The sequence below is a fragment of the Gymnodraco acuticeps genome, unplaced genomic scaffold (genome assembly GCF_902827175.1).
Source record: "Gymnodraco acuticeps unplaced genomic scaffold, fGymAcu1.1, whole genome shotgun sequence".
Lineage (NCBI taxonomy): Eukaryota > Metazoa > Chordata > Actinopteri > Perciformes > Bathydraconidae > Gymnodraco > Gymnodraco acuticeps.
The window spans coordinates 1,520,950-1,547,720 of NW_022990693.1; the positions used below are offsets into that span (position 1 = coordinate 1,520,950).

General features: G+C 39.6%; 1 protein-coding gene and 1 long non-coding RNA gene across 2 annotated transcripts in view; one reads left to right on the plus strand and one right to left on the minus strand.

Annotated features, from left to right (window-relative positions):
• The window catches only part of LOC117555642 (calcium-binding protein 8), a 205,643-nt gene that overhangs the window by 45,539 nt on the left and 133,333 nt on the right, over window positions 1–26,771 (minus strand). The gene's annotated exons all lie outside the window — the stretch shown is intronic.
• On the plus strand, window positions 11,883–23,588 carry LOC117555644. Its single transcript, XR_004570424.1, has 2 exons — window positions 11,883–11,919; window positions 22,109–23,588. It is a non-coding gene; the product is annotated as an uncharacterized LOC117555644 (long non-coding RNA).

The window sequence follows — 26,771 nt, forward strand, 5'->3', positions numbered from 1 at the left end:
ACACTCTCGACCTTGTTCTGACTTATGGTATTGAAATTGAGCAACTATTAGTCGAACCGCATAATCCTGCTTTATCCGACCATTTCTTAGTCACTTTTGAAGTACTATTACGAGACTACAAAGCATTAGTCAAAAGCTCTTGCAGCAGAAACCTATCTGTTATTGCTATAGCCAAATTTAAGGAAGAGATTCCACCAATACTTAACTCGATAGCATGTCTGCATGTAAGGGAGGAAACTTATACAAAATGTACACCACCCCAAATTGATCACATTGTTGATAGTGCTACAGATGCGCTGCGAATAAAATTAGACTCTGTTGCTCCTTTGAAAAAGAAGAAAATAAAACAACAGATTAGCTCCATGGCATAATGCCGAAACCCGCAAAATAAAGCAAAAGTCGAGACAACTTGAAAGGATATGGCGTTCCACTAAACTTGAAGAATCTCGTTTAATTTGGCATATTACTCTCAATGAATATAAGAAAGCACTGCGTAAAGCAAGAGCAGCCTACTACTCTTCATTAATAGATGAGAATAAGAATAATGCAAGATATCTTTTCAGCACCAGGCTGACAGAAAGCCACAGCTCGATTGAGCCTTCTATTCCCATAGCACTCAGTAGTAATGATTTTATGTGCTTTTTTAACGATAACATTGTTACTCTTAGAAACAAAATCAATGACCTCTTGCCTTTGACCAGTATAGTGTTATCAACAGCTCCCGGAAACGTAAGTTCTAATATTACACTAGATAGTAAACTAGAATGCTTTTCAGCCATTAACCTTGAACAATTAAATTCAATGATTCTCTCTTCTAAACCATAAACGTGAATGTTAGACCCAATTCCAACTAAGCTGTTGAAGGAAGTTTTTCCATTAATTAGCACTTCTTTATTAAATATTATGAATATGTCTTTATTATCAGGCTATGTTCCACAATCATTCAAAGTAGCAGTGATAAAACCTCTTCTTAAAAAGCACAACCTCGATCCAGAGGTTTTAGCCAACTATAGACCTATTTCTAATCTTCCGTTCCTCTCAAATATTCTTGAGAAAGCGGTCGCAAAACAGCTGTGTGATTACTTAAAAAACAATGATTTATTTGAAGATTTTCAGTCTGGGTTTAGAACACATCATAGCACAGAGACAGCTCTGGTTAAAGTCACAAATGACATTATAATAGCCTCAGACAAGGGACTTGTCTCTATTCTTGTTTTGCTCGATCTCAGTGCTGCATTTGATACTATCGACCATGATATCCTATTGCAAAGACGAGAGCACTTAGTTGGCATACAGGGAACTGCTTTAGACTGGTTTAGGTCCTATCTATCTGAACGCTCTCAGTTTGTACGTGTCAATGATGAATCTTCCACGCAAACCGGGAGCCACAGGGCTCAGTGCTCGGACCTATTTTGTTCACATTATATATGCTTCCGTTAGGCAATATTATAAGGAATCATTCTGCGTAAACTTTCATTGTTATGCGGATGATACTCAACTATATTTATCAATCAAGCCTGATGAATTTAATCATCTAAATAAAATTCAAGACTGAACCGTTGATTGAAAACGCTCCTGTGGGTCGTATTACGGGTCGGAACAATCGGCCTATTTGGTCGTATTAGTTGGAGGACTTGTTGAAACATTAACAGTTAGACTCAAGACTCAACAAATGTCTTGTCCATCCTACCAAACCCGACGTCGATATTGTTGACACACTTTGCAGACCATGTTCTAGTCATTCTGTGCCATGAACATCCCGGTACGCTAAACGCATTCACTTTAATCAGGATGTCACACAAATGTAATGCACTGATTAAATTGAATGTGCAGGTTGTAGCCTGGGAGTGATGGATTTATTGTCCACTTCAGTATATACACAATTCAATCCAAAAGAAGGCAGGCACATAAAGAAGACAAAAACACCACAACTTGTAAAATGGTGGTTTGAAGGACTTACTGAGGGCAGCTGGAAAGTTTACAGGAGTTCAGAGAGATGTATATCCTCTAGCTTGACTTAAAGAAGACCTTGCTTGCCTTTGAGTGCACCAACTACTTGAGAGCAGCCTTTCACATAACACTTAACAGCGCTAATAAAAACAAGACAAGTTTTTTTTAGAATAAGCTGCTTAAACATCAGAACAATCGTGTGAATACGATTTACAGTAAACCTGACTGAGAATAAATTAAACATCCTCGCAAAATACTGAAGCAGTTGATAGGACTGGATTCATGAAATCACTCTGGATGTTGGCATGAACAAACCCTGTCATTTCAACTGACTCAATAAACACAACTCATTATTGGTAAGATGCCCTTTCCTTCACAAATCAGGTTGATGAATAGAACTGACTCTAGGACGGAGAAGTCTCAGACCAAAGTTTGGAAGGAACTAAGTACACTTACTCAAGTACACTTGTACTTTACTTGAGTTTTTTCATTTTATTCCTACTTTGTAGTTCTACTAGGGATGTAACGATATATCGAATATCGCGATAAATAAATGTCTCAATACCGTTGTGAGACTGACAAAATCTACCGCGATATTTTTAAAATATTTTTTGTTTTAAATAATTTTTTTTAAAAAACCTTTATTTAACCAGATGGTCCCATTGAGATCAAGGGAGACCTGTCCAACATGGCAGCAAGTAGGTTACAACATGAACATAAAACAACAGATAACACAAAAGGACATAGTATTTACAGGGCTACATTTACATACCTAGAGATATTGACAAGTACCAACAGTATATTTATATCTCGCCCTGTCAATAAGCCTCACCTTCTTGGCAAAAACGGTATTGTTTTTTAAGTAGTGGAGAGACAAGGCACAGTTTTACCCACTGCTGTCACCAGTGGTGGCCGGTCCACAGGGTGCTAGGGGCGCCGCCCCACCTCTTCCCATATTACAAATAGGCCTACAAATAAAAAATATATTAAATTTTCTTTTTCTTTTTTTAATTAACATTTTTAATGAACAAGGTAAAAGTGTGAACTGTGTGTGTGAGTAGCTGGATGCAAACAGGTAAACGCTGTCTTTTGTTTCCAATGCTTGCTCTTCAAACAGCCGGGGACAGATATGTGCATGTGATAAATAAACACACACACACACACACACACACCACACACACACACACACCACACACACACACACACACACACACACACACACACACACACACACACACACACACACACACACACACACACACACACACACACATATTATTGTATATAGTTGAGTGTTGACAGCATCCATCAAACTAGATGTATTGCCTTAATGGTCTGTTTTCTGATATTTCTGTGTTTCTGAACCATGTCTGTGTCTGTATACAGAGATAATATATTACATATTACTTTTAAAAAAAAAGTAATATAGTACACTACTTCGTTACTCTCTACATAAAGTAACTCGTTACTTTACTCGCAGGGCCCGCCCCTCCCTGCAGGCAGATCACGCAGACTGCTAAAGTTTCAAATGTTCTCTTTAGTTCAGTTTCCATTGTCGCATAAGACTGATCCAGATAGCTCCTGAATGTTTTCCTATCTGACCGTGGCTGTCCTCTGTCTCCTGCTATCTGTATATTTTTGCCCAGTCTATCTCTGCTCACGCTGTTGCGTCGGCGTGTTCTCCTGCGTGTTGGCCATGTGTTGCACTGGAACCAGACTGGAGCACACCGCCAAGACTTCAGCCGAGCACGTACGAACTGTGCATGCGTGAGTGGCAATACCTCTCCTTACCAGCAGGCGGCGGTAGTGTGTATTCGTCATTCAAAACAGGCAACAACCGGAAAACAGAGAAGAAGAATAGACTACGTGATATAAACAAACAACCAATAGCTGTGCGTGAGCTTCACCTTAGCATGTGTTCTTTGCAGGTGTTTGTTGAGGTTTGATTATGACTGATTTTAGTAAGTAACGAAGTAACGCGTGTCGGGGCAATGTTAGTAACTGTAGTGTGATTACTGAATTATAAAAGTAGCGCGTTACACTACTCCGTTACCGACAAAAGTACTATTATTACACCCAACTCTGTCTGCATATAATGTTCGTATTTAGTCTCCTGATTTTAAATGGGAATTCAATCATTTGAGTGTTCCCAAAGAACCGGTGTTCTGCAGTTTGTGTTTTGGAAGATTCATAGCTAACCACACTGAAGATTATGGAGGTATTGATCAGTCTTCTCATATCTCTAACATCACCAGAAGTCATGATTTAAGGGGTCATTTCTCAAAATGTTCCCCGTTTGGTTTATTCACCATTACAATAGCCCCACCTAAAATAATTTCCACCAGCCGCCACTGGCTGTCACCCATGGCCAAAGCATATCTCTCTGTCCCAGCAACATCAGTACCAAGCAAGAGAGTTTTTTCCACAGCAGGGGATATTGTAAACGCCCAAACATCCCAGCTTCTACCTGGAAATGTGGACATGCTCATATTCCTAAAAGATAACCTTGATGATGGTGAGTGAGTGAGTGAGTTAGTGAGTTAGAGTTGAGTTACTTGAAAAACTAAAGTGAAACTTGATTTATTCTATTGCAGGGTCTGATTATTATATTGTTGACACTTTAAAATACTACTATCCTACTAAAATGCTGTACAAATCAGATTTATTATTTAATAAAGAAAAAAAATTCAAGTTATTTTTCAATATCGCGATAAATATCGTACCGTGGACTTTTTATCGCGATATTATCGTACCGTGAGTTTTTGGTATCGTTACATCCCTAACTTCTACTCCACTAAAATTCAGAGGTAAATCGTGTACTCTACTCCACTGATTTAATACCTTTAGTTACTTTACAGATTTGGATTAATGATGTGAAATATAATCAAGCCTTAAATCAGACTTTAGTTACACCTGGAGTCAGGGCCGGTTTTTGGCATTTTGGCGGTTATTTGCAATTATTTTCCCAAGACTTCTGCTTTCAGACGTAGTTCATTATGAAGTTATTACCCTATCCGATAATAATCCGATGCAGAGGCAATCATGTAATATAATACATTATTTTACATATATTATATATTTATGTAGTCTTAAAGTTACACCCGGCCCTTTGAGTGCAACTTTAATGCTGATATGGCCCACAATGAAATTTTGTTTGACACGCCTGGTTTAGATAGTTCACTTTAGTCTAAGTTATCTCAGTGGGTCTCAAACGTTTTGATCACAATTTATGTAAACAATTATTTCCAAGGCACTCCTTTATAATTATTAGGATGAATAAAAACAGGTTTGAAATTATTCAAATGTATACTATAGGAGTGTAAACCAAAAATATTGTTTAAAATTGGACAGATAAAAAAAAATACATAAATAAATAAATGTTAACTGGTAAAATAAGATATAAATGAACAACAAAAATAAAATACGTTAAATGTATTTGTTATTGGCTATGGTAGGTTATTGGTTATGTTCACATACTTATTTGATAATAAAATGTAAACCGATCTTTTTCATATGGGTGTTTAGAGTTGTACCCCCTAGATCAGGTCTCTGTATCCTGTGCAGCCTGCAATAAGCTTCCCTATCTAAAGATGAGTCATAGATGACTACTCAAATCTAAATCTAAATAATGTTTGCAAGACATTGTATCTTCTGACTTACTATCTCCTTTACCTCGCATACCAGAGAGCACTGTGCCAGTCTGAATCAGTTTGGTCCGACCGTTCTTCATGTCTAAGTCATGTGACTGCATTGGGGAGGGAATGACCTGACACAAGCAGTTGTTTCAGTTATTTCTGACATGAAAAGACAGTCTAATGTCAGAATATGTTTGAACAGGTTGGTCTATTCAATGCTGATCTCCCACAGTCTAAGTACTTGTTAAAGTCCCTGCTCCCTTCCCAGTGCATGCTGGGATGGGCACTATACCTGTGACCCTGAACAGAATATGCTGTGCAGAGGGTGGAGGCAGCACTAACTGAGTCGGCTCAATGGAGTTTGATGAGCTGTTAAAGGCAGTTAGAGGTAAGTGAGAAGTTCTGGAAATCGAATTACATTCATGTGAGCAAACAATAATTGTACTTTTAGACTCTACTGAAGCACAGCAGAATGTTTCTTCCACCTTTTGGAACCGTCAGTGAATCCAGTCTGTGACATATTTAGTTGTATTTGTACATACATTGTGAAATTCTAATACAGACATTTAGTAGAATAAGCACAAACACCAGACTCAGGGATAGTTTTATCACACAGGCTATAGGACTGTTAATCCTGAGCTCTGTGACTTTGGTTTCACAGATTATGTGTATAGCATACATTTGTTTACAGCTCACATCTTTATTCATCATTACAATAAGGAGTATTTTTGTTTACCATACAGTACTTAATTTTACATTTAGTTTTTATTTTAGCTCATTTGATTTCTATTTTTGTTGCTACTTGCACTTCTTTTATTGTTTTACGTCGTATGTAGAATAGTGATGATGTATTGTTGGAGCAGCCAACTTAACATTTGTATTGCCAAAACAACAATGTAGCTATTATGCATAATAATAAAGATATGTATTTTCCTTGGGTATATCATCTGAAACACTTCAGGTTAAAAGCACGTAATTGTGTCCATAATTGAAAAAAGGATGTTCTGGTTTTAAAGGGATAGTGGAAATCCGCGAATTTTGGGTTTAACTTATGTATTTTTATTAAAAATAAGCATAATAAACAATTTTTTTTAATTTCATGCGCCTAGTTTCATTTTATTTTCAATTTTACTGCGCCCTCTCAATGAAACGAAATACTTCGGGAATCGTCGGGAATCTTCGGGTGATGACAAGAGCATAGGAAGACGGGCACAAACAATAGCGGACATTCAATAGCATTTGCATGTGAATAGCCGACCTTTATTATGGTGAATAGATGTGTTTTGTATGGCTGTAGTGCGACAGCAAATGCAGAGAATGGCGTATCGACGCATGCGTTTCCAAGAAACCCAGCCATTCGTCGTCAGTGGGTGAAATTTGTTCAGATAACACGGGCAAACTTCACGGAGCCGAAGCTGACGAGTAATTCGGCAGTCGTGTGCTCCCGTCATTTTACTGACGATTGTTTCGAGATTCCTCGGTCTCTAGCTCAAATTGAAAGTGGAATACATAAGGAGTGAGTATTTTATTATGTTTTCTTGTTGATTTAATGCATCATTAGCCTGTACCATTTTGTACAACGCCATTTATCCGGTACACAGTGTCGAATGTGTACACTACAGTCATCATATAGACATGATAGACTAACAGTACTGTGAGTACAGCCTACACTTGACAGGCAGCCGGGCTAGCCTAGGATGTTGTTTACTTTCTCTTTTCTGGCTGATAGCTCCAGGAATTCGAGGTCTTACAGTGATGACATTACATGTGTGGAATCTGTGGAGTCTCAGCTTTAAATCGTATATCTTGTTTGTGCAGTTAAGATAGTAATAAGGGCATTTCTACCGTGTGTTGTGTGTAAAAAAGCGTTAGCATTGTTTCGCTCAATGCTAATTCAAAGGCTTGGTATTACTCGTGTTTTTTCTAGCTAACAATTGTTCTTATTGTCAGTTAGCGGAGTTTCTTACCTTTAAAAGGGTATGAAACATTAATAGTTTCATAAATGTTAAGAAGTCCTGAGACATGATTAATATTTGTAAAGGCTACAGGTGATCTTAAGATGCGTGAGCTATGCTTAGGGACCTACCAGTCAAGATTATTTGTGCGTAGGGGTGCATCATCTGGCGCCTGGTCCTGGTCATCCTCGCCATTGCCCATGCCGTGAACCATCACCTCGGGCTCGGGCTCGAACAAATAAGGACGTAATGGTCCATCGTCTGGCTCAATATTGTCACCATCGTCGCTTACTGAACCGGATTCAGATTCAGTTCCTAAAACGACATTTTCGTAGGAACGCCGAGAGGATGTTTCTGACTCGCTATCATCACTGGATACCTCGTACAATCCTTCTTCTTTGTCTGGTATATTTGCCCTTCCACGTTCATTCTGCATAGACGCCATGGTTTGTTATCGTATCGTCTTCCTAAGTTTTCGTCACTTCCGGTTTGGCTGAGTCGAACATTTCGTTTCTAAAAAACTTCGGGGAAGCTGCAATAAAGTGCTTCTAACATGCGTAAGGCAATTATTATATTTTTTTAATCAGGTGTGATTGTTTTGGTACGTAATTATGCTTGTATATAAGTTAAAACGAAACTATTTGAGGTTCCATTTCCACTATCCCTTTAAAGGGCCCTATTCTGCTCATTTTCAGGTCTTTATTTGTATTCTGTGCCTCTACTGGGACATGTCTCCATGCTTTAATGTTCAAACAGCTCTTTATTTGTCTCATACTGCCTGTGCTGCAGCACCTCTTTTCACCCTCTGTCTGAAACCAGAGCCCAGTCTGCGTATCACGTACCAAATGTAATGGAGTCTTAACCAAAGTAGCACAAGTATTACATGGTGATGTCATTATGTTACAGAAGTAAACAAAGGAGTCCAATCGAGGGTTTGGAGGCTGAGGGGGAGTGTGTGGGAGAGGAACTCCCTCTGGAGGGAACACAGGGATTTTAGCCTTTGCAGACCATTTACATGCACACAAACCTTTATAAACACACTCCAGGGAAGGGAGACTCCCAAAAGCAGAATAAGGGCTTTAAGGAGCAAATTGTTGATTATGTTGATGTGAGAGATTACATGAGCATGAAAACAGCTATTACAGAATTGAGAAAGTCATGAATGACATCAACACTTCAAAATCTCTGAAGGTGTTTATAACCACCAAGTGCTGAGTGATGCACATCCACTGAGAGAAGGATAACAGTTGTAACTACTCTGGTCTTGAAAGAACATTACGCATCGAACTGATGTCCACAATCACGTTTATTCTCTTCTTTGCACAATCATGAAACACCGTGAAAACGTGTTTGCCTAGTAGACCAGCAGTAGAATTACGTTATCACATCGTTGACACTTTTACCGCCCTTTTACTCTCTCCCAAACACAATATAAACATCCGGGGCAAGAGGTCACATGACTTCCGGAAAGACAACTCTTATCATTTTTACAAAATAAAACAAAGTTCAAGCATACATTAAACACTCTTCAAAAAAGGACAAAACAATAATAAGGGACCTTTGAACGTCTGCTACACTCCCACCAAAATTACCTTCAAACAGATGTCAATACATATACAATATGATCTTCATCAAATAAATCAATGGTAATTTTCAACTCTTTTCGCTTGTTTGTTTAACTCACATATAGAACAGTGCAAGTTCACAATATCATTTACATATTTGAGCAATCAATTTTCATTTACTTAACTAAGGCTACATCAACTTTATTAGCCCCTTAGCCTAACGAGGAAATATATAAGTTTCTAGCAACTGCTTGCTTCCTAACTGCTCTCCATTAGAACAACTTACTTCTGAATAGGTCTTTCAACAACGGATGACTTGTTGAGGCGTTCACCCTTTTCCCCCAACTGCTGCATCAGAAAAGTGATGAAGTCGACACTCAGTAGCTCACCAAATTTTGTAGGTGTGAAGCATCTTGGGATCTGAATCTTCTCAAGATTTTCCAAATCATTCATCTAACTCCCCCACCTTAGCTTCACCGTGCTTGGCAGTGGATCATCCTATCCGATTCCACACATCTCTCGCAGAACCCTCTTTCCTTCAAGGATGAATGGACCTAGAAGGCCATTTGCGAGATCCGGTCCTGGTTCTGGTTGTGTTTCTGCTTTCTCTGCGTCGCCATCCATAAACTTCAAATAGTCAGCCTTGAATGTAGGCTCTCTTTCCAGTTCCCTTTTAAGGTGCTTCGGTCGAATCAAAGCCAGCCTTTTGTTGTCTGGGAGAAGAGCTTGTGCTTTGAATGTAAGAGGCATTTCTAGATGACCCAGCTCGTTTTGCTGGATTCCTTCCTTTAAGATCTGCAGAAAGCGAATATCACCTTGAGATATGCTTTTGTCCCCTGGCCTGGTGTCCGCGAAATTGGACTCCTGCACCTTGATAACGGCTGATGGCGTTACAGGTGGCACCTCCCTGACAGATATCCGATGACAAAGTCCAGTCACATCTTGAGAATTCACACGATGTGATGCACTTCCTACGATGCTCCATCCAAGGTCGGTCTTAATACCAAATGGCTCGTAATCGCCACCAGTGATGATTTTCCTTGGGGCCAGTGCTCTGGAGCAGTCATAGCCAATCAGTAATCCAACACCGCAATCTATAAGTGGAGGCATCTCTTGAGCTATATCTGCAAGGTGTTTCCATTTTATGGCTGTCTTGCAGGTTGGAATGTGCGCACGTTCAAGTGGAATTAAATCCCTTGTATAAGCTGGAGGCAGATCAATGGAGGTATTTGAGGTGAACCCTCTGACTTTGAGTCCACAAACTCTCTGACTCTTTACAATTGAGTCTTTTCCCATCATAGTCGATAATTTTAGTTTTACCGGCTCCATCTCTGTTTGCAGCTTCTCACAAACCTCCTGTTCTACAAAGGTGTGACTGCTTTGGGTGTCCAATAGAGCATACACCAGAGTTTCAGAATTAGGAGTGTTAGATGATGAAATCCACACTGGCACGATCATTGACGTGCTCCCACCTTCACCTCCATTCACACAACATGATAGTGAGGATGTATTTCCTTCAAACCTGCTGTGTGTCAGAATCAATATAGATGTTTTTTATTTTAAAGAAAATTCAAATTGAACATAGTAAAAAACTGTAAATTATAGTGTCCGTCCAAAGATACTTTTTTACTTATAGTGAAAACTACCCTTGGATGATGGTAAGGTAGACTTTAGGAATCCAAAGTACAACATATAATAAGTACCCTGTATCAAGATTGATGCAAAACAAGTGACATTTGACCTTTTTAGAGAGGTTTAGCAAAAAAAACTCCACCTCTGAGGTGATTTGGGTGGAAATGGGCGTTTTTAACGTTTCTCTGGAACCCATTGGTCGATTTTGGTGATTGACATCTCTTTCTGACCGTTAGAGCCAATAGAATCGAAGGGGAATTTCCCCACACACACACATGGTAACAAAAAAAGGTGGGGGCTTCGCGCATGCAGGTTTGCATGAGAGCGAACCTATCTCTCACTCTGACATCTGGAAACGGAAAAGCAGGTTTATTGCTTATGGATTATCAGAAATCATTTCAAAGGGACACAGACACATTGGATTAACCTATGGATTAACTTCAGCAGCGTTTTTATCGTTTTAATGCCATTGAGGACCACTTTTGACCAGACAAGGGTGACTGTGGCTGCGAGGGAGTGCGGTCGTCTTTCAACCAGAAGGTTGTGAGTTCGATCTCAGCCCGTGCAGCCAACATGTCGATGTATCCTTGGGCAAGATACTTAACCCTGAGTTGCTCCCGATGGCATGGCCAACGGTATGTGAATGTGTGTGAATGTTAGTTCCAAGTGGTACTGCTCTGTATGAATGGGTGTGAATGGGTGAATGACATGTAGTATGTAAAGCGCTTTGAGGGGTCGTAAAGACTAGATAAAGCGCTATACAAGCTGTAGTGAAATATTTGTATGTATTCATGTTAGCAAACTATGAATAAGCTTAAAATGGGAAATAATTTGTGTAAAACTGTGAGCTGGATTTGGGGCCTGTTGACATGTGTTTTTGAGGACAAAGGAAGGTGAGAGCATGTATTGATTTGCATTCAACTTAGATCTAGAGATAATGGAACTGAGCTACAGTGATTGGGGAAACCTAAGATCTGAGGTGTTTGTGATATAATCAAGGAAGTCCAAAAGGGCGGATCAGATAACTAAGATCTGAGGTATTTGTGATCCAATCAAGGAGGTCCAAAAGGGCGGATCAGATAACTCCTCCCATTGTTAGAAAGTATAAACACAGAGACACACGCTGTGTTCACTCTTTTTCCTCTGGCTGGCACACGTGCAGGTAAATTCGGGATCCCAAAGGTAATTTGTATTAAATTTGTACTGTATTGATTGTATTGCATTGTCATATTACCATTAAAGTAGATTATTGTTTAACGGTTACTTGGTAGCTCTGGATTCCTTCCTGTATTATAACCAGCTTGATAGGGACGCGCGGAGATTTGAAAAGCGGACCAGTTATCCCTTTAAATCTCTAACAAAGCACAGTCCATTTACCATTTACAACGACACAGGTAAGCCATGTTAGCGTTTTTAGCTACCTAGCGCCACATGTTTTGATGTCTGTTTTTGTTTATAAAGTCGCGAGTTCTTATCATATAGTGATGATGTATGTACCCATATATTCTGTGTCATCTCACGATGCGAATCGATGGGTTGCATGTGCAGAAAGGATAAATAATAAGGTTTTATGAGTGAGTTTCGGTGCAGTAATCTGTTAGCATTTTTCGCTCGTTGCTAATTCAGAGGCTCAGTGTTAGCATTGTGTTTTTTTTTGTTTTTTTAAATAAAAATTATCAGTTAGATGAGTTTCTTCCCGTTACATGGATATAAAACATTCATAGTTTATTAAATGTTAAGATGCCCTCAGACACTGTTTCCTGCAAGATGTTGCGGGAGGGCCCCGGTACCGGGGTCTCTCGGGCTTAACCTGTTAAGCCCCAAGGTCCCCGCCGGCGGGGACCCTGGGTCTTTTTTTCACGATACTGTGTCTCAGGGGATCCTAATATTTAAGAACCTATTAATGTGTTATACCAGATTAACGGAAATAATCTCAGCTAACTGCCGATATAAACCATGTTTACCAAAACAAAACACAAGTCTCACAAGCATCTAAATTACCCCTGAGCGAAAAATGCTAACGGACATTGGCACAGAACTCAAGATAAAAGTACCCGTATTACTTATCATAGCTGCACATACAATATATCCGATTAAAGCTGAGACTCCATAGATTATGTAGGTATATAGTTTCATCACTGAGTGATCCGGACTCGCGACAGGGGAAGCAAATACAGTCATCACAACACGTACCTTTACGAAGCTTCTAGGGAGATCGTCTCACAAGTAGCTGTCAATCTGATCAAAGTACGTGTTCAATGGCATTAAAATGAGAAAAAACGCGGCTGAATCGGTTAATCCATAGGTTCTTAACGTCCATGTATACAAAACTGATTGAATTTATAATCCATAATTCCATATTTATGTAAAGATCGGAGAGTAAATGCTAGCTGCTAATGGTAGCTACCACAGCTAGCTGCTGCTTCCGGTCTCGGCGATGCAGCAGTCTCACACATACACATGACCAAATAAGGACTATGTGGGAGTTCCCCTCCATTCCATTGGCTCTGACTGTCAGAAAGAGATGTCACATGTCAAAATCGAGCAAGGGGGGCCAGAGATATGGAAAATCCACCCAAATGGCCACAGAAGAGGTTTTTTTTTGCTAAATCTGTCTAAAAAGGTCAAATATCACTTGTTTTGCATCAATCTTCATACAGGGTACTTATTATATGTTGTACTTTGGATTCCTAAAGCTTTTAGTCTACTAACCCATCATCCAAGGTTAGTTTTCACTATAAGTACAAAATATTTTTTGGACGGACACTATAATTTACAGTTTTTTACCATGTTCAATCTGAATTTTCTTTAAAATAAAAAACATCTATATTGAATCTGACTTTTCTACATCCAACTCACAGGTTTATCATTACTTTGAGAAAAAAGATTATTAATTTAACCCTTTTAGAAGGGAAGATATGGTCATTTGTTCTGGGAATGTCATTTTCGAGCCTGAAACCTGAAAAACAGGCTCGGGGTTTAACAGGTTAACAGGTTAAAAATGCAGAACTGTATTACGTTCAATAGCTTTAAATTAATGTAACATCATTTGTGGTATTTCTGACTCCACTAATGTTCACAGGTCTCAAAAGCACACCTGAACTGTGATAAACCTTTATTGATACGCTGTCCAGAGAGACGTTGCTCTCCTTATCACCCATGGATTATTTAAACTCTATGAAACCATCAGACGCTTACGTCACCATTTGATTATGGTGAAACACTCAGTATTCATGTGACAGTGTTCAGATGCTAATGCGCTGCAGCACATTTTCAGATAAGAATCACTTTTGTTTCCCCATAGCTCAACATTACCATCCAGAAATATGCACGTAAACTCACATGTTCTGTGTGTTTCCATTTCTATCTTATGCATCATGTGCAACAGCATAAAACAGATGTCTGTCAGAGCAGATGGAGTGGTGGAGTGGGATCAAATACATTTACTTAGGTACTTTACTCGGGTACAATTTTGAGGTACTTTAACAAATGTTTTTTATTTTATGCCACTACATTTTGGAAACTAAAAAATCAACTAAACTATGGTATGTTTAATAGGTTAAAATATCCAGCAGCAGTAGTAGTTACAAATGATTTTACCAGCTCTGTTGAACACATTCATGCATTAATAATCATAATGCAGTAGTCTAAAATATATGACTCTGAAACGGGCCAGTAGGTTTAACGAGTAAGTAAGTATATTTTGATGCCAATACGAGTGTACTTTTACTTAAGTACATCTTAAAAGAAGGAGTTTTACTTTAGTTTTACTGTGCAGTATTTTTACAATTGACTCTTTGACTTCAGTATTATATCTGAGTACCTCTTCCATCACTGAACAGAAGAGATGTCCCACAGACACAGAGCTCTGTTTATGTCCCCTCTCGTCTCCCTCTGGGGAGCAGAGACAGAATGTAACGCTAAGCCATTTTAAAACACAGATCCACCTGCAGGGCTCCGGCAGCACTTTCCACTTTAAGCTCCTCCGTCACTTCTCCCAGAGGGAGGCAGGTCGGAGGCCTAATGGTATTTACTCGACCTTCACACAACCTTGTGCTTCTAACGACGCCATTGCCGGCGGACGTCAAGACACTGACTGGCTTCATTTGCCAGGGAAAAGAAAGAGGAGAGGATAGATTCACCCACAGAGCACTCCAGCAGCTGATAAGAAAAGCCATTTTATTTTTGCTCTTTCCACATCCTACCGACCTGCTCACTATATTCACATTCAAAAATGAAGTGACCTTTATGGGAGAACCATAATAAGAATGAGGCCTGTGGAACAGGAGTGACTCACCCTGCGTCGTGTGACCTACACTTTTATACTGCACCCCATGCTCAGAGAGGAAACCTTCAGTATGGTCCTCTTTGTCACCCAATCTTCACAGAAGTTCAGTCTGAAGTGTAATCACATACCTCAGACACATGGGCCTCTAATGGAAATACAGTTGGAAATGTCACATACTGGTAAGACCAAGCCCAAGGAAGTGCGCCGGCCGTTAAAGCACATTTTCGTAGTGGCCAAAAAAAACGTTTTCCCATTTACTTTCATGGGAAAGAGATGTCTGTAAATCAGCATTTTTTATTTAAATCATTAGTGTTTAAAAGTTGGAAAATGCCATAATGGCCTAATCCAGAGTTGTTTTCACTTTCCATTCATTTGACTGAGCTGTGACCGGAAAATGAGATTGTGCACATACCAAAGTCCACCTGTAATCTGTGTATTCTTTAAAATCTACAGTCGTCCCCTTTCTGGCTTCATGCGCCACTAAATTATAATCAGTTTATCCTTTATTCTCAAATCAACGTTCGTGCCAAATTGGAAGAAAGTCCTTCCAGGAGATATGAGATATTTCATTCAGGAGAACATAATTCCCTGGGTGTCACAGACAGCAGAGCAGGTTGAAGCCAAATGCAGTTGACAGTTACTCTTAGCAGAAACTACCTTTATTTAAAAGCTTAGTCCAGACAAGGAAAGGAAAGCAGACAGGGCAAACCAGAGCAGAACATTGCCAGAACCCAAAAACTTAACTGAAAACAGGACTTAATATAATGAGGGGATAAAGAGCAGGTGCACAGGAGGTCAGGTGGTCAAAGGGCAGATGGGGAACAGGTGGAACTAATAGAGCCAGGACAGACAATCAAAACAGGCAGGAAAACACACAAAGACAGGAAGTAAAAACAGACATGACACAGAGGAAGAAAGCTTTTCAAAATAAAATACGGAACCGATAAGTTAAAAACTGGGATCTGTTGTCGCAGGGATGGATGAAAAAAATCATGGTATATTAAAACAGTCTCCTCGCGTAGGTATCAACATCATTTAACTAGATTAATTTCACAGCTTAGTTTCAGATTCAGTTAATTCGGACCGCTGCTAATGTTAACAGACCGCTGCTAAGGAGGATCAAGGGACTATGGGCAGTCTTTTTGAATATTCATTTTGATATTTATGGAAAGCACAACACTTTGGATTCACGATGACTAAACTGTCCCGAGTAAAGAAAAGACAAAGAAAACAAGAGAAGGAAAGAGGTTAAAAGAGAAAGAGCTGGAAGTCAGAGAAATCAACAGAAGAAGACAAACAGGAAGTAACACTAACAGGAACACGGTATGGGCTCTGGCAGTGTTTGAATACTTCTAAATGAAAACCTCCCTGCACATTATCCTCATTATTCTGTCAGAATTCTCTTCCCCGTACACTATCTGCTTGGTACAGTTTCAAAGGACACAGTTGCTGAATCCTGGGCTTAGCGCCGCTAGCAGGTAATGATGATGATGATGACGATGACGATGATGATGATGATGATGATGATGATGGGTTCAGTTAGACCTCTCCAGCCCTGGCACAGTACTAAAACTAAATATGGAGAAAGGTCTGGCTGTGAGGCTAATACAACTGTAATCACCATAAGCATAATCAAGGCTCAATCCAAGGAGATGCATGGGGTTCATTTGCTCACCCTGGCACGAATCCCTGTCCTTGGATTAAACCATGAACTTTTTCGATTTTACTCAATCGATTGCATGCCTGTTATTCACACCGCAGAGCGGTTCAGGGGTTGGATATGAGGGAGGGTAGTCACCTTAGAGAGAAAGCTGTGTAAGTACTTCTCTACACTCGTAAATGAGGCGTGTTCAGCTCCTCACACACACAGGCGGTGAGAAGTTGCCAAGAGCAAGCGTCCATCCATCTGCTGAGTTCAGCCTTTTGCATTACAGCCAATATACACAGCTCCAGATAATGCTCTGCACACTGTAGAATCCAATTACATGCATTTGCTAATCTACATTTAAATGCAATGCGCTGGCAAGCATTTAGTTGTTTTAAGTTGCAGAAATATGAATGCATTTGAAATATGATGCAGCCAGGGACAATCTTATGCTAGAAGGTCAGTGGATTTGAATGTGGAATAATGTGCTTTAGCCCCAACTGACTTTATACAAGTTCTTAATACCCTCTTTGTTAAATGTGCCCCTTTAAATCTGCACATTTATTTCGTTCTTGCATAGTTGACACTTTTCTACATTTCGTTGTAGTGGTGTTTAGAGAAGTGTAAAGGGGTGTTTAGAGAAGTGTAAAGGGGTGTTAGGCATTGATCTGGCTGCAGTAAACACATTAACAAGCTGAGGTTTTGATAGCTATATACCAGCTGCTGCATGTTAGAGAGATTGTAAAATCATGACTCATCATGTCTTGATACCATCTGACAATCTCTGAGCTTCACTTTACACATCTCTCTTTCAAAGCTTTCTATTGATTTACTGGTAATATTTATTGCTGGGACATTTATTATTTGAAAAAAGCAATCTCCTAAATGATTCACAGTATCTGATCTACTCCAGAGTTTTCCCATGGCAACACTTCACATTCTCAAGGATATACATGTTCCCCGACTCTTACATTCAAGTCTTATCTTTTTGCTTGCTCTACAGTTCCTACATTTACTCTGTGAAGCCTGTTGTCAAACACAGTGGACAAATGAGTTCTTCTTCATCTGCAATGCTCCAGATTGAATACAGCACTTCTCAACCTCAAAGGTCACCATCTTTGCTAACAGAAGTTGCGGTACCAGCCATGACTGCTGCTGCTGCTTCGGTCAACGTCTCACTATTCGAATATAAATGATGTGTTTTGCTGAAAAACATCCAACTATATTGTGTCAAAAAGAAGCCACTGTTTATATTGTCTTAATTAAGCAGTCTGTAAGGATTTAGTACCGCTAACTATAAAGTTGCTAGCTAGCGATCCTCACGTCAGGTTACAGCTCAGCAGCGGTGTGCCGTTTGAGACAATGCTACCCAGAAGTTGAAATCAAACACTGCGCAGGTGTACAACATACTAAGAGAGGAATCCTAATTGAGACACTGCACCTTTGGGTGCTAGGTCAGGTCTGATGCTCTGCAATAAGCTGATACGATGGAAAGGAACTGGAGAGCCAACACGTTTAACTTCCAAGAATAAAGTTACCCAGTGATCTTCTGTACTGTTGGGCGAATAACACAAGCGCACCACCTCACAGTTGCTCAATCTAACTCATTTAAATGAACAGGCAGGAACATAACCCTGGATTTGGTTGAACTATTAGCTTAGCCACCTCAATGTTGAGAGCGGTGGAAACGCTCAATCATTAAAATGTTATTAGTTTTGTAGTTAGAGGTAAATATCCATCTGGATCAATGCTGCCAAATTAAATTCACAGTTCATTTATTGTAGTATTTGAAAGTATTTAAGTACAGTATTTCTCACCATTATTTCCCATCACCTGTATTAAACTGTTTTACCAGGAAGTTTACGCAGTAAATAAATGAAAACATTATCAAAAGTTGCAGCAGCTGACCATTGAATGACTTCTGAACACTGTCCGGTACGTAGAAATACAGGCTCTGAGCCTTCAGGAGAAATGTATGTCTCCATTACCACTGCGTCACCACCGAGCCGTCAAAGGGCAGAAGATTAATGGAGAAAAAACGACAACATAACAAGCGCCACGAGAGTCACGACAGGGAGAAAAATGAATTGAGGCACACATCACAAACCAGTCACTGGAGTGTTGGAAGTGACAGGAACATTGGCCACATGGGGCATCAATGAAAACTGACTTTGATTCTTACGGACTAAACTGTCACACATTCAGGCCTGAAGAAGAAAGCCAGCCCTCTTTGTTCTGTTCTCTAACCTCTGTGCTTAAGTGAACACTTTGGGCATGTCACACTCCTTCAAAGGAATATATTTAGAGTTTCAGAACAGAAGGCAATACCCTCTGTAGCAGCGAAATAAGAAATAAATCAGAACATTTAACTCAACAGAAAGCGAATCTCACGCAGGGAATAATGATCCAAGTCCAGGCAAGAATATCCTTCTCGTACATTTTCTTGTAAACAAAGTACAATTTCACATATACTCTTGCCCTATAGCCTTTCTGTTGGCATGTGTGTTCCAACCTGGAGAAAAAACATGCTGGTGCTGGTGCGCTGATCCCACCACCTATTTCCAATATATACAGGTGCCCAAAAGACTATTTAAATAACAACAATAATTACAATGAATAATGATACATTTTATATATAGAAAAACTGCAAGAAAATAAATATGTATCATTAAGTAACCTGAATAAATATACAGCTCAATGACCCTCCCTTCAAGAGATTCACCCACTTTACAATAACTTTGAATTGGCTGTAAGAACAATGACATAGTGTCCTGTTCAAAGGACAGCAGACTTTGGGGTGAAGAACTCAAGGAAAGCCAGAAATCAAGGGGAACTGCTGGAGCAAGATATCAGTTGTGAATTACTGTTGGTTTTACTAATGAAGGAGTATAACTCCCATTAGCCTGGGGCTACAGGAGCCGCCTGAGGGTCACGGCCCTCATTACAGGGAGTCCAAATGAATCGTGTAATGTATTTCCTTTACTAAGATAAAAGAGGACCAGGCGAGACAGAACACAGCAGAGATAGCGCAGAAGAATTATTTGAAGATAAACACAGAGAGCAGAAGAGGTGGAAGGAAAAGTTGTTTAATTCAAGGCACAGTTTCACTCGGAGGTTTAACATTCAACTGCAGCCCGATCCAAACCTGAGAAGTATGCAGCGCACACTATAATCAAGCCTGGAGGGAAGCTGCAGCCTTTCAAACAGACACCAGCCTGAAACCGGTAATATATCATATTTCTTATCTTAAAGTGGGAACAACTTGAGTGTTTTTAATTTGACCATAACCTAATTAAAGCTAGTCTAAACAAGGAGCTGGTTGACTTGCAGAACAAGTCTCTAAAAGTGATTCACCTTTGTACTTCTTTCTTCTTAAACGCTTAAAGACATTACAATGGAGTAAAGACCCTGAATGTAACTTTTCGTTCTAAGCTTAAAAAACAAGATCCACCAGGAGATGCAAATGAGAGCAAGTAGATATGTCGACCCTCTGGCTTACTGGAATATCTGAGATCATACATCATTACATTTTTACAGAAATCTCACAATAGGTGTCCTGTTTCATGTTTCAGGACCGCATCACAATGCCTGCACCCAATCCACGGTTTAATGCTAATTCCTGCGGTGTTTTGGAGCTGTGGGAAAAACTGAACTCTGAGTCTTTTGTCCAAAGCGACTTCAAATAAGTGCAATAAACCATAAAGATACAAACTCAGAACCACAAGAAATATGCAGGTATATTGTTTTCAAATAAGCCAAACCATTTGTTGAACAGCGAAACAGGTGGGTTTTCAGTTTACTACAGAAGATGTTTCCGCTTGTCCTAATATCAATGGAGAGCTTGTGCAACCATTTTGGAGCCAGGATAGCAAACCGGTGTGTTTAAGTTGAGGGTTACCTGGGTCCAACTCGCAGTGAGGGAGTAGCAAGCCGATTGGCCGTAGCAGAGAGAAGTGTGTGGTTTAACAATGTCCTGGGTGTGTGAAGGACCTGATCCCCTCACAGTAGGCCAGCAGTGTCTTGAAGCGGATTCAAGCAGCCATGGTAGCCATTGAAGGGAGTGAGGAGCAGTGGGAGAACTTAGAGGGGCTATTGTGCTTTTTGGGATGTTCCCTTGTGTACATATGCACATATTTTGTTTACTTGACATAGTTACTATAACACTTGTGCTTCTATTATAGTGCTTTAACACATTCTATGTGATAGACTAATGGGGGGAACATTTCCGACACTTCCCTAAGCGGTTGGCCGATCACAAGAGAGCGAGACAGCTAATCAATCAGAACAGACTGGGCTCTGGTCTCAGACAGAGGGTGAAAAGAGGGGAGAAAAACATTAAAGCATGTCACAGTAGAGACACGAATTCTGGATGAGCTGTAGAGGTCTGATGGCAGGTCGAGAAACCAGGAGGGAGTTGCCGTAGTCAAGACGTGAACATTGCTGAATAATAATGATGAACGGGCCTATGTCTGTTCTATTTAGCTGACTAATGACTTTCTCCATTCATCTAGGGTGCTACACTGTGATTACTTAGTATATCAAATAGAAAAAGGTCCTCTCTAGAAATCCCAGCATGTCAGTATAATGAAGGCAGAAGCATTCATTTTGATTGACATAAATGAGCCTTCAGAGAGTGTGTGTTAGTGTGTGTGTCCATGTATGTGTGTGTGTGTACGTCTGTGTGCGCCCACGTGCAAGCATGTGTGTTTGAAGTTAAACGACTGTGTAGAAAAGGCGATAATGTGTTGCTGACACTTCTCAGAGCTGCATGTGAGAGAGCTGTAATGAGGCAGATCACGGAGCTGACTCACATGTAATTAAAGCTACATACAGTAAGGGGGTCTGGATAAAAATGTCACGTACATAGAGAGGTTACATAAGATGTGGGCTGCAGTTTAATTATAAAAACAATCAGGTCGCATGTCCTTTTCTTACCACTTTCCTAACCACAGTGACAAATGTAATTGTTCATAATGCCTGTGCTGCAGCACCTCTTAAAACATGTTGCATTGTCAAGTTATGGCATGAGATACAAAATGCTGAATGAGAAGCTTAACTTTCGGTGATATGATATGATCTCCTTGTGTCTTGTTTTACTTCCAGTCTCTGTTTTCCTAGTTGTTTGTTTGGTTCTCTACACCTGCTACCTGTGTGTTTGTGCATGCCCTCCCCAGCTGGGTCTTGTATCAGATCTGTGTGTATATGCCTGTGCTCTCTTGTGTTCATCATCTCTGTTCCTGTCTGTTTATTGATGTGTGCTGTTACTTCGTCCCTGCCTGACTCCCTGTGATCCTGCCATGGTGTTTCGTGCCCTCTCTGGACTATGCTCGATCAGTTTTTCTTTGTTTTCTTCTACCTTCCCCCTGTTTTTGTTATCAGCTTTAGTTCATTAAAAGCTTGTTATATACACCTGATAATGATCTCCTTTCCTTTCGTAGAGGATGGTCTGGTGTATCTTATGCTAAAGGAGATAACAAAGGAAGCATTGAAGCTCCTTTCATTTCATCTAGAGGAATCAAACAGCTCTTATCATGACTGCACCTTTGGTACTCCCGGGACATTTCATTTATTTAGGAACGTTTCTAAGCAAAGAAGACTATTCAACCACAAAGGGGAAAAGGCAGAGACAAAAAGGCTGATCTTTCATCTCTCAGCAGGCCTGAGGTGTGTACTGCTTCTCCACAAGCTTGCAGAACTTCAAAAAGCAGCGTCCATGTCTGGGAGAGCTCTCATCGTCCTGTTCAGCACTCTCATCACACACCGACTGCATTTACATTCACTGGATAAGCATCTTACTGTGAACTGTATATATTCTGCTTCATTTGTGTCTGTTTATCCACAAACACAGAGTTCCTCCTGCAGCCCGCCTCCATCCACCCTCATGTGAGGGGACGTGTCCTGGGAACGGTGTGTCCAGATGTTAGATGATCTTATCAAAAACACATTGCATATAGGCATACTAAATTCACTTGGCAACCCTTGGGGCTGAAAAATTGAAGCCAAAATGGAAGTTGAATTGGAGAGCCTATGGGAAATGAATATCTATTACCTCAGAAAAGATTGTCCTAATGACTATATGGTCTCAATAGCTAATTCAAGTCTTTTTCAATACAGAATGATGATCATTTTATAATTGATGATCCAATTTAAAGTAAAACCAGGGTATGCTTCCGTATTGTGTGTGACTTGAGTTCATGAATGTGAATGGTAACGTTATGGTAGACTTAAAAATGTCTTGTACTGCGTTGAGTTGTACTGTTCTCCCGGCCTCGACACTTCTAATTCCAAATAACCAAGATGGTGACGACCAAAATGCCCAACTGTAAGATTTCACAACCGTATATATTAAGCGTCTTTGAGCACCTGTAAAAGTGCTAACAAAATAAATCTATTATTATTATTATAAAGTATATAACTGTAACCTAGGATCAGCCACAGTCTCATCCCTCCTCGGCACACCACAAAGCACTGGACCCTGCTTTGTGCCAGTAGGCATCAGGCTCCACAATAATAGGCTTGACCCCCCCCATAAAAACCCATTTAAATACATACAATGTAACAACCTGCACTGCATGTACTTATGACTTGCACCTGGACTCCCACTCACAAATTGATATATATTTAACATATCTATAATTATACTGTATATATTTAAACACCTTTAATTTTTATTTATAGCATCAATGACCTTTTTTTATTTCATACATTCCTTTATTTATATTACTATTATTATCATTCTAGTGTGAATTCATATCTATCTTATCCTGTGTTTCACCCTTATTGCTGTTGCTGCTAAGAACCCTGAATTTCCCAATGAAAATCAATAATGCTTTATCTTAACTTATCTAATGGTGTATGTTAATAGTAGTTGCTGTTGTGTCTATGTATGTCAAATACAGAATTGTTCTTTATTTAAAAGGCTTTTATGTTTGTTCTGTACAGCTGTACAGTTATTATTATGTATTGATCAATCCCAAAGCTAACCCAAGGTCAGTTCTGCTATCTGTATTGGTATACGTTTTTGTTGGACCTTCTATATGACCGAGCACTAACATGGTGTACCCCGGTGTCGGGAATGTGACTTTAAATCTTCTATCCTCAACTAAATAATCATGTCTATGAAGACATTTATAACCTCTGTACTGGTCTAGACTCATCTGGAGGAGGACATCATGAAAATGCTGATTGTCTCACGGGGAGAGTTAAGACTCTGGGCAGGGATGGAAATGATGCCCTTTTCTGGCATATTAACTCTGTAATGCTTGGCACAATAGAGACAGATGGAGTCATTTTCAGTTACATAACCCTCCATAATTTACACCCAACGTCTGAGCACATTAGAGGGTCGATTATCAACGCAGATCAGGCAGTTTGAAGCAGGGTGCTTAGGTATGAGGAAGTTTGCATGTGTGTGCGTGGGTGTTGATGAATGTCACGTCCCTGTGCCACCTTCATTGCTATTCAAGGCCATGCCTGGCAAAGGGAACGGATATGTCTCACTCTCATGCCTTCCCAGCAGGCGTGTGAAAGCTCCTGCGTTTACATGCTGCATGGCGGCTGTGAATCAGGCAGACTCTCCGTATATTTCTTGCCTCGAGTATGACTACTTTTCAGTCAAGCCATATTTCCAGATAGCGTTTTTTTCTCTTGCAAAAAAAAAAGCTGCTTTGGGGCACTTGAGAGTACTTCAAAACAGTGCTTCATCAAAAGTGTGTTCATGGGTTTTGTTTCTTTTACAACAATATCTTAACATTTTATTTCAGAATAACATATCCCCTTTGGTTTTTATGATCTATTCTACACTGAAAAAACTGAAATGTTGACTTTAATTAAATGTATTATGTCAACAGACTTTACTTAACTGTATTAGGTTAGCTGAAAGCAATAATATAATTTAGTTATGTGAAATCTGTTGACATGATACATTTAATTAAAGTCAACGGTTCAGTTTTTTCAGTGTACTTGGGCTACTGTCAATTAGCTTTGACCATTATCACTGACCAGAGTTTTCCATACAACAGACAATGATGACACCAGCGCTTTTCTGAAATGTCAGACTTATATATATACCAGCCAGAGCGCTGTAAAAAAAGAAGTTGGGTACAATGCTTTTACTCTAGCAAGCTCTCTCCTTATTGGGATAAAAGAATAATTGAAACACTCTATACACTCGGCATCACCGCTATTTGGTGTTTCAGTGATACCATTAGGCCTTCTTCCAGTGGGACTGAAAAAGGGACAATCAATGTGGACATTTCATTAAAGCATTATTGGTTATTAAAATAGGCATTTATTAAAACTCACATATTTTACTCGGTCAAAGACAGAATAAGTTCTTATAAGTCACTGTAAACCTGCTGTGATGATAAAAGATGGACCTTTTCTGAATGGCTGCAGGAAGAAATGTTTAATGTAAAGTTAAATGATAAAATCACACTCAGCGTGTGCACTCTAAAAACGAATTCAGGCGACCTTTCACCTCCACTTAATTAAATGCATGGTTGCAAGATAAAAATGTGAGTTAATTGATTTAGATAAACATTTGAAGTTGCAAACATTAATGTATAAGTTGTGTTGACGTAATAATGTTGGTAATTACATCAACTTAATATTGTGTGTAATTTGAACTCTGATTTCTGCGTTAATTGACTTAAAACTAAATTCAAGTTGTAGTAAGTAATGCAATTGGCTTGATAACTTCATTGTTCTACACCTTGAGTTAAGGGTTTCAAGTCCACTCCCACTTAACATGCCTGGACAAGTTCCCACAGTTAAGACAAATAGAAATATACAAAGGACATTTTAAGGTGAGTGTCATCTGTTGTCATTCAAATACAGTAGATAGCCTTGTAGTTGCACTGTATGGCAAATTGCTGTTTGACCAACATTAGCAGCCTTTGAACTGTGAATAGTTCTGTGAGAGGATACAAAGTAGTAGAGGCTACTGTGAGAGTACAAATACTTTGGTTACTATTGTGATATCGCTTTTTATTCAAAATGAATCTCGTGAAGCAGATCAAGGATGCTTCTTGAGGTAGGATTGTTATTTAGAGTCGTCATTGAAATGCAAGTTGTTGGCAGTCACCCATTCAGAATATATTCATTTAGGTCATTTCTCTTTTTTTCCTTTTTCAAAAATAGCACAATACAATTGAAGTACGCAGAGAACTATAGCCATCCGCTGCCTTGTCGTGTACCTTGGAGAAAAGGAAGAGGACCTTTTCAAGGAGTTTAGCGACGTAATTAAAAATCTTGAAATAAAATAAAATCCACGGGCACAGTGTCACAGGACAAAAGCACTGCTCTCTATCAGTTACATTTTGAAGCTTATTGCACTTTTGGCCACACCCCAATCAATAATATCTTAGCAACGTTCAGCATGGATAAGTGTTGACAGCAATGGCATGGGAAAAGGATTGTGTAACATTTGAAAAGTGGCTTCTGCTCTTCTGCTCCAGTTCACATAATGTATGGAACCTGCACAAAATATGAGAAGATACACTAAAACTTGCACGGTTGTGATTGACAAAATCTGTCCACATGCATTTAAACACTAGGCAAAGTACTCAAAACCACCTCTGTGTGTCTTCAGGACCACATTGCCATGACGACACACACATGCAGACTCAATAGATGAAAACAATACCAGCGTTGCTTTAGCAGCTGGTAATAATGGCTCTGAATTAGCTAAGAGTTTAAAAAGTATGCAATTACCTAATTCATTATCTCTTATGCGCTAACCTATTATTTAATGTGCTTCAAATGGACATGAATATCGCCTTCATCAGTGACCGGTCCACCTCAGGATCTGACCATACGATGGCAACCATGAATGAATGAGCAAGCATTCTGCGTTAAATGTGTTCATACTGTTTGAAATAATGACATCTTTGTTACATCTTTTGTAAAATGGATGTGTGTGATCTGCAGACTGATGGCCATTGAGAGTTTGTTTCTGTAGTTTTAAAACAACTTTACAGATTTTACATTGGCACTGGTTTTAAATATGCAAAGGCCTCTAACTTCGTTGTGATGGCAGCATTTATTTGCTGTGTCCCCATGTCCCATGGTAATATGGCTAATGTGTTTATTTATTATTTG